The 9,929-nt window shown below is 38.0% G+C and overlaps 1 pseudogene; it reads left to right on the plus strand.

Annotated features, from left to right (window-relative positions):
• Positions 1–4,253: 4,253 nt before the first annotated feature.
• On the plus strand, positions 4,254–9,682 carry LOC133882315 (7-deoxyloganetin glucosyltransferase-like; annotated as a pseudogene).
• Positions 9,683–9,929: the final 247 nt, after the last annotated feature.

The following is a 9,929-nucleotide window of genomic DNA, read 5'->3' on the forward strand; positions in this document are numbered from 1 at the left end:
GTGTCTCGGAGTAATAACGTCTCGGTATGATATCGAGTCGGTGTGATATCTCCTCAGGGTGATATCTATTGGATGTGTCAATATCTCGGACTTACATAACCCCGTTGTGGCACGGATATATCCCGAGATCTCCAGGTCGGAGCGAACACATCTCGGATATCATCGCCTCGGATGTTAGCTGAAATGTGCTACAGTCTTCTAAAAGGTGCCATGCGCCACATCCGTCTTAGAGCGAGATAAGGATAGAATCCCAGAAGATCAGGGATAAACTACAGATCCATAATTTATGGGATAAAATGGTTATTGACACGGAATCAAGTTTAAAGAAGTACAAACGTGATCAACTACGGACTTCACACTCCTACTCGAATTCCCTGAAGATATGGTTAAAGTTCAACCAGGCTAGGACTCAAACTCCTAATCCAACTAGGTGTCAAGAAGGTCCGGCCTATAAATAAAGACCGTCACATCAGGTATAAACACACGAATTTTCTAAGCTCCTGAGATTAATATTCAGAATACTCTGCAGAAAACTTTTTAGACTGACTTAGGCATCGGAGTGGGCGTAGTCGGCACCCCCGACGAGTTGTTTGTTCCTTTTTGCAGGGTTGAGGTATTCGGTAGAAATCAACAGCGAATCTTCAGGCGACACGTCACCATACCGGAAACTGTACCAACAAATGTGGTCCTGGAACTTGTCATAAACCACAGGAACTGAAAGACTAAAAAGAACCCCTGGAGAAATTAAATTGAAAATTCAGCAGTTTTTTCAAGGATGACACATTTTATCAGATAATGGGCAGCAAAGTAACTCACCGATAAAGACCAGAGTAATGAAGTTGAAGAGACTACCAATAAAAGATGCTATCCACAAGCCAATAGCAACCTGAAACTCAAAAACCACTAAGAAATTATAGAACAAAAAATTAAAAGCAGCACATCAGCAACTACCATACCAATTCTTCCAAAGCAATACATCAGCCATCAGCCATCACTCAAAAACCCTCCATACCAATTCTTCCAAAGCAGCACATCAGCAACTACCATTATCAAATACCCAAATCCACAAAATCAATCAATTAATAACTGACTAATTATTAAATTTCTGAAATTATACCAGACTTTTGCTATATGAGGAATCCGATTCATCTATGAACATATAATATACATAAAAGTACATATACATGTATTTATAGAATAACATACACCATCCAAAATTCACCTCAACTTCTTTAGCTAGTACACAACATATATGAACATCATATAAGAACAACAAAAAAAGTAAAATAAAATAAAATAATGGAGTCAACCCCAAGCAGAACACCTTACTATAGACAAACAACCAAACAAAACTACAAAAGAAACAACTAAGCAGCAAGCATGACAAAAATTACCCAGCGGAACATTTATTTATTTTTTTGGGATGAATTAACCAAACAAACTCAATACAACTTTCTTTCCAGTAAACACTGGAATCTCGGTTCCAACAAGAAATGAAAACTACAACCTCAACAAATTACTAGTTCCAAGCCATATCAGATTACTAGTTCCACTGCCATATCCAAAAATAAGCATGCAATTGAAAGTAAGCACCTAGAAGTAAATTTTAAATTTTTTTTTTTTTGTGATAACTTAAAATTATTTAATAGCAAGAATGCCTTGGTGAGCTAATCATATGTTTAGCATGAGAGAAGTAGCAAGTTCCATGAAAATGTACACCTAGAGAAGATTAGAGAAGCTAATCATAAACCAACAAAAAATAATTTCTGGCATAAAAAAAAAATAATTTCCAGCATAAATAAAAAAAAAAAAAAAAAAAATCGGGCATTCCACTGTGAAGCAGCCAAAAAAAAAATTCACCCCTTTTATATTGTAGCAACAGACCAGGCCAGAGAGAGAGAGAGAGAGAAACCTGTTTTTTTAGCGTGGCCGGCCGGAGACAGAGCCGAACTGAGACGAAATCTGCCGGAGAGGGACGCCGGACGATAGAGGAGGCCGGCCACCGAGAGAGAAGCCGGCGAAGAGACCACCGAATCTGCAGAAGAGAGAGAGAGAGAGAGAGAGAGAGAGAGAGAGAGAGAGAGAGAGAGAGAGAGAGAGAGAGAGAGAGAGAGAGAGAGAGAGAGAGAATCTGCCGGAGCGGGACGCGCTGGACGCCGGACGACGGAGAAGGCCGACCACCTAGAGAAGCCGGCGACGTCACTGACCGGATGTGGAACTGTACGGCAAAGAAATTTCAGAGAGAGAGAGTGGAGGGGGGCAGCGTTGGAGGGGAAATGGATGACATGAAATTTCATTTTTCCCTCCAACCGGTTTCTAGCCACATAAAGAAAAAAAAAAATTTGCAAGCCACGTCAGCTTGTTGTGTGAGTGTTGTGAGACATGAGTGTAGGGATCATTTCTCTTTTTTCGATGCCCTTTCAGGTAGGTAAAAGCTTAGCTTGACCGAGAGAGAGAGAGAGAGAGAGAGAGAGAGAGAGATGATGACTAATTTCTCTTGACAGGTAGGCAAAAGCTTAGATTTGGTAATGTGAAAGGTTAGACTAGAGGACTAGACTAATTTTCCGAACTCTTATAGATATGAAAGGTTAAAATACTTTGATTTATCACAATAGGTGTGGTCCGTGTGGAATATTAAATAATATATCTACTAGCCAAAAGATTTGGAAATGTGATAGGTTAGAATAGAGGACTAAACTAATTTCCCTCTTTCTTTTTTTCTTAATGAAAAATCTGAGTATTTCATTAATCAAAGATCACGTGCATAAAATTCTTACATCACAAAGCATAAAGCTCTGTGAAATCATAGTCACATGCTATGAGGTTACATAGTCATAGATACAAATAAAATTCTTACAATAAAGTGTTATCTATGACTTTCATTTTCCGCTAACCCATGTACAAAAATAGTTAAAGAGCAAATCTGTTCCGAGCAAACTAGATCTAAGACAAGAGTAGCCAAATATTCTAGAAAAATTTATTTAAATCGGCCGTGAGAGATAACCCCTCACACCGAATTATCCAGGCCATGAGAGATATCACATCACACCTTACTAACCTTCATCCTATAGATGACCCATGAAGGCAGATCTAAAGAAAAGAAAACTCTTATTCAAAGACCAGGAACTAGTCGGATGGAGTAGATACTTTACTTCTTAAAAGGTAGCTCAAAAAAATCCCTCCCCAAGCCGTGCATGCATCTTTCATTGCACATGGCTTTGCCTTATGTATACATCTAAAACTCAGTGTATTTCCTGAAAGGAAACTAAATAATTGAAAGAAAGGAAATCAATTAGTTATTCATCAAAGTTTCATTTATTCAATGACTAGAATTAAACGAGGATATATAGCTCGAAGACGTAGAACAAAAATTCGTTTATTTGCATCAAGCTTTCAAGGGGCTCATTCAGGACTTACTAGAACTATTACTCAACAGAAAATAAGAGCTTTGTTTTCGGCTTATCGGGATAGAGGTAGGCAAATAAATAGGCACTTACAACAAGTACATGTTCGGGGGAAGAAAAAGCCCCCAATTTATTCTATTAGATAAAGATGTAGGAATTTATCGAACAAACCGCACTCATTCGTATGCTTCAAGAGTAAATTGATGAGAAGGGGGTGGGAAAAGCTTGAAACCAATTCCAACAGTACAAAAATACAAGTAGCAAATAGCAGTAGCGGCCAAAGAGAAGATGACAGTACAGCACAGAGGTAGATAGACGGATGCATAGCGGAAAGGCCAAAAATGTTGATCTGGTCAGAGAACACCTACAAATAAAAGAAAAAATCAGAATGGGAGGGTGAGGGTAGGAGTGGGGATCTGCTCCCTCCTCTTCTCAAATCTGTTTTCTGAAGGATGAAGTCTAAGGCCAGCTTCTCCCCTTTCGCTAAAAGAACGACAATGATAGATAAACTAATTTCCCTCTTATAGATACAAAAGGTTAAAATACTTGATTTATCACGATAGGTGTAGAATATTAAATAATATGTCTATGAGCGAAAAAGATTTGGAAATGTTAAAGGTTAGAATAGTGGACTAACCTAATTTCCCTCTTATAGATATGAAAGGTTAAAATACTTTAATTTATCAAAATAGGTGTGGAATATAAAACAATAGGTTTATGAGCCAAAAGATTTTGTAAGATTAAAGGTTAAAATAGAGGACAAAACTAATTTCCCGATCTTATAGATGCTTTCTCTCTTAAAAAGTCCTATTTTGCGCCTCTGTTTGTAAGTGTGTGTGAGAGAGAGAAATGAGTTCCATTTCGATAGGTATTAGAGCTCATGTTGTTTGCGTTCCATATTGTTGTGCAAATTTTAAAGTACTCGCAAGTGCACGAATCATTTTGCAATATAGTGTTATGCAAGTGCGAGGTCGATCCCACAGGGAATTGAGTTGCGAAAATTAATCTCTATTCAAACTAATCCTATTTTAACCTAGTTCCAAATTTATGGGTATTTGATAAAATAAAACATAAACAAAATTAATGAAAATAAAGGGGTCTAGGGTTTTGGAATCCACACCCACCAAATCATAGCAACCTAATCTCATGCTCATCTACACCATTTGAAGTTCTCATCATACAAATCTTATGTTTGTTCTACTTTTGCTTCAAAAATTGTTTAAATCATTCAATGAATCCATTCTTCCACAAATCACAAAAGATATCTAGTTTCAACTAAATCATCAAATGTATCCATAGAATGAAACACAATGAATATCCAACATACATGAAAACTCAAGCCATCAATTTAATGAAACTATATCAAATCATCACTTGTATCTGGAAATCACAAGAGATATCCAAAAATAATCTCAAAAACCGAAATAGAACAATGAGAAATCAAGCCCGTAAACTCAAATAGCGTAAACAAGCATGAAACTCAGTTTCTATTCACTGGTGAGGTTTCATCATCAACCCTAGATGAAAGTATTAGCTAGACATGAACAAAGAAAGCATAAATAAACTACAAGAATGCATTAAAAACGAATAAACTTACAAAAGATTGAAGTTCTAGGTCAAAATCGACCCAAAAACCCTAAGGTACAGTGAAATCGGCCCCTAGGGCACTCCTAAGCAGCCTCCTCTCCGAACAAAAGAGAAAAGAATGGTATTTATAGAGTTAGCTAGGGTTTCTGAAATTCCAGCTCGGCATAAATTCGATTGATCGATTTTAAAATCGATCAATCTACTTAATATTCGATCGATCTACTTTTTCAGCACTTCCGAAAATCCAGCTTTTCTATGTATTTTTGCTTTGAAAATTGTCATTTTTCTCTTATTGCCCTGCAAAACGCAAAAACACTAAAACTAACCAAAACATCAGAAAGTAACAAAGCTAAAGGTTTAACTAATGTAAATTAAGGGGTCCAAATATACACTTTTTGGCACTCATCACATATCCAGCTCAAGTTCACATAAACCCGATGCTGAAGCTAGCGAAACTTCTCCACCATAAAGGCTTTCACGTAACTTTTGTCAACACCCATTACAACCACACACGCTTACTCAAGTGTAGAGGCCCCAACTTTCTTAATGGCTTGCCGGACTTCCGCTTTGAAACCATTCCAAACAACCTCCCACCTTCGGATGCTGATGTCAGCCAAGACATCCCCGCTCTCTGCGATTCCACCTAAAAGAATTGCCTCGCCCCACTTCACAACCTTCACTCCAAACTCAACGACACTAATTGCTCTTCCAACGCACCGCTTGTGACGTGTATCATCTCGATCTGATGGCTGCATGTCCTTCACTCTTAAAGCTGCTGAAGAATTTGGAATTCCAAATATTCTTTTTTGGACACCAAGCTCATGCGGCTTCTTGGGCTATTTGCATTATCGTCATCTTGTTGACGAGGTTTAACACCACTCAAAGGTAACTATATTCTATCCGCATATGTAATTAATCAAAATTATATGACAATGTTTAATTTTGTAGTAAGCCATTCACAAACGTTGTGACAAACCTGGATATGATTCACAGATGCAAGCTACCTAACAAACGGTTATTTAGAAACCACAATCGATTGGATTCTCAGTATGAAACACATCCATCTGAAGGATCTTCCAAGTTTCGTTAGAACAACGGATGAGAACGACATGATGAACAACTTCATCATCCGTGAAACGAATAGATCTTCAAGAGCTTTAGCTATCATTTTGAACACGTTTGACCTATTTGAACAAATCGTTTTGGATGTTCTCTCGACCTTGCTTCCTCGCATATACACCGTCGGTCCACTTCTATTGCTTGCCGATCAGATCAAAGATAAACGACTGAAATCAATAGGCTCCAATCTATGGAAAGAACCGTCAGGGTTGGTGGAGTGGCTAAATTTAAAAGAACCCAACTCCGTAGTGTACATAAATTTTGGGAGCATCACTATCATGACACCCCAACAACTCATTGACTTTGCTTAGGGACTTGCCAATAGTGAGAAGCCCTTCTTGTGGATTATAAGGCATGATCTTGTGGTAGGCGATTTAGATGTTCTTCCTCCTGAGTTTATTACCAAAATTGGAAACAGAGGAATGTTAACAAGTTGGTGTCCTCAAGAAGAAATCCTTAAGCACCCCTCGATTGGAGGGTTTTTAACGCATAGCGGATGGAATTCAACGCTTGAAATTGTGTGTGGTGGAGTGCCGCTGATCTCCTGGCCCTTCTTTGCCGAGCAACAGACAAATTGCCAGTATGCTTGCATTGAATGGGGCATTGGGATGGAGATAGATAATTGTCACGCCCCCGTTTTGGGATATAAGAGAAACGCGAACTTGAGTGCTAAAAACAAACATTTTAAATGGAAGCGTGCATTTGCAACATATAAATTTAAATCTCCTACTTTATTATACCTTTCTATTAATAATTCTTTACAAAACCTTGAATTCTCCAAGAGAAACATACTATACAAAATAAAGATTTGGTCGGTTCGCAATGATCTATTGCTCTTTGCGAGTTTTATAAGAAAGCATGTGTTAAAGCATGATTCGTGATATGAAATGTATTGTTTTAAGGCAGGAGGCATAATCATATGAACAATTAACAGAATTTATGAACAGGTGAATGAGGAATATGAATAATGACATATGAAATTATTAATGATCCAATAAATTCTTTTTATCTGTTTTCTCTTTAATCCTTTCTCTGTGGTTTATCCCTTTATAGACTCTACACCGCCAGTTCCCGTGAGCGGCGCACGTTGGCTTTGTCCAAAAGACGTATAGACTCAGCCTGTCGTCACAAAGAAGAGTTGCCGGGTTGGGGATCTTCCCTAGGTGAAGGCCAACCCCGGCCGGTAGCACACACCGTATTTTGGTATGCTTGTCATGCTACCCTATATGGTACCGATCTTAACTGTAGTAGTGCCTCAGGGTTAAACAATTACTGCACATGAACGTTTTCTGTAATACTGTAGGCTCTGCTATAACTGTACACTTTATTTTAAAACTGTAAGAGCCGCTTTAATAACTGTAGTCATGTACAGATTTTTAAACTTTATATTCTCTTTTCTTTCAACACTGTATTCTTGAATAAAATCATATACTTCGGAATGCTCTATAATCTTAACTTTCAAATGCTCTTTTTCATGACTATAAGTATGCATAATCCATAACTTTGAAATGCTCTTAATTATAACTGTAATTATGCATAAATCATAACTTTAAAATATGCTCTTAATCATATCTGTGATTTATGCACAAAATTCTTGAACAATAACATATGAGTAATAAAGCTTGGCATTAAAAATCACATAAGCAAACGGTTTGTAAAATTCCCCAACACTTTCTCAAAAGATTTGTAATAAAATCTTGTTGGGGGTTTTTCGGTGTTGTATCCCCTTACCTGGATTATCCATTAGCATCGGGATTGAGCCTTTACCTAATAAATTGAAAGAAGAAGCTTAGAAGAATATTCTAAAATTCGAAATATCCTATATAACATCCTACGTAATGTGTAATCATAATTATTCAGATACTTTCTATTAATACAAAATCTCTACCCAAATTTACCACAGATATCTGAAATCATAGTTTATGACTTTTCTTGAAAATCAGAGTAATCTAACTAACATCACTACCTTAGTGAACTAAATCCTCAATAGTTAGTAATTCCAACATAAAAGAAGCAAGAAATCATTTGGCCTATTCACAGAAATTTTCAAAAAATGAACTTTCTTAAATCATCAAATCCATAGTCCAAAACTCCATAACTCAAACCAACTAATATTAAACCGAACTCATCAAAAATCCACCCAAACATCAACCCATAATCACGGCCCTCCACAGTGAATATACCAACACTAACCGGCCAGCACCTCAACACAGAAAATCCTCCACAATTAAACACACCCACTCAGCTACTCCAAATAAAACATCTCAAAATAATTCCAGCAACTAAAGTTCAACATGAAATATTACAAGTCTAACAACTACATACATTGCCAAATCAGGAGAGTCTACCCAAAATTAAAGCATGGCCGAACACCTCCAATCAGTCCATCACAGTCACAACAAAGACAATTTTAGCCTCAAAACCATTTGGCCAAAAGCATCATAAATCCAAACACTACTTAATCGGTTAAGACACACAAGAACTCAAATCTACCAAAGCACTCATACAACCACTGAATCAGCCAAGAACAGAAAACCGAATACCACAAACACTCAATCAACCTATTTAAACACAATCGTTTGAAAAGCCCCAAATTAATCAAACCCTAATTCCATAATAAGCAAATTAATTCCCAAAATAAATCATCATAAGTTATAAGAAATTACCCCAAAGGTTTTCATAGCAAATCCATCGGAAAAACGCCACTGATTCCACCGGAAAACGCACAGGAAGAACCGGGTCTTCCTCTCAGGTCTTCGTGTCACAGGGTCGGGTTCTGGGTCACGGGGCTTTAGGTCTTCGGGGTTAGGCCAGAAAACACCTTGACCAGCCGGAAATCGGCTTCTGGCTCGCCAAGAGTCCACCACCGAAGGATCGGGTTGCGGGTTGCACTCCCGGATTTGGCGGGTTACGGGTCGCACGGACATCATGGCTTCACGATCGGAGCTCCTCCATCGCCAGATTTCAGTCCCAGACGCGCCGCCGATCATGGAGGATCGGAGCTCCCTGGGTTCACGGGTCCACCAGTCCGAGCTCCTGGGTTCGGCTCCCTCCATCCCGATCTCTCGGTCTCTCTGCTCTCTCTCTCCGATCTCTCTCTCTATCCCTCAAGTCTCTCCCTCAATCTCTGGCTCTCACTCCCTCTGTCTCACTGTGTTCGTGCGAGAAGAAAGAAATAAGAAGAACGAAGGAGAAGAACAAAAAAAAGAAGCAGGAAGAAGACCAAGAAAAGAGAGAGAAGAAGAAAATTATAAAAGAAGAAACCAACTTGCCGTACAAGTTGCTTCTTTTTCTTTTTCTTTTTTTGAATAAGTTAACTAAACTTACTTAATAATTTATTATTATTATTAAGTCTAATAAAAAAAAATTTGGGATATTACAATAATGATGTTAAGAGAGATGATGTTGAGTAGCTTGGGAGGGAGTTAATGGAGGGTGATAAGGGTAAAGAAATGAAGAGGAAGGTAATTTAGTGGAAGAGAATGGCAAAAGAAGCTGTCAAGCCTAGTGGTTCTTCTTATCAAAATGTGGACAAGTTGATTGCCCATGTTCTCCTAGCCGGAAATGTTTAAACCAAATTTGGATTAGAGTTCTCTCAAGAAATAGTAAAAGTCGACTGGACCACATGTTTCTCAGCAACTTTACAACAATTATACAAAGAATAAAACTAATTAAAGAATCCAAAAACAAAAGTCATAGGGAAACCAAAACCAAAACAACAACAAACAAGCCACATGGTATCAGCAACACAACATCAATACCAACAATCCAGCCGTTTTGAAGCGGCACTGCAACACAGCAGCAACAGCAAAAAAACCA

Source organism: Alnus glutinosa, chromosome 11 (genome assembly GCF_958979055.1).
Source record: "Alnus glutinosa chromosome 11, dhAlnGlut1.1, whole genome shotgun sequence".
In the NCBI taxonomy this organism is placed as follows: Eukaryota; Viridiplantae; Streptophyta; class Magnoliopsida; order Fagales; family Betulaceae; genus Alnus; species Alnus glutinosa.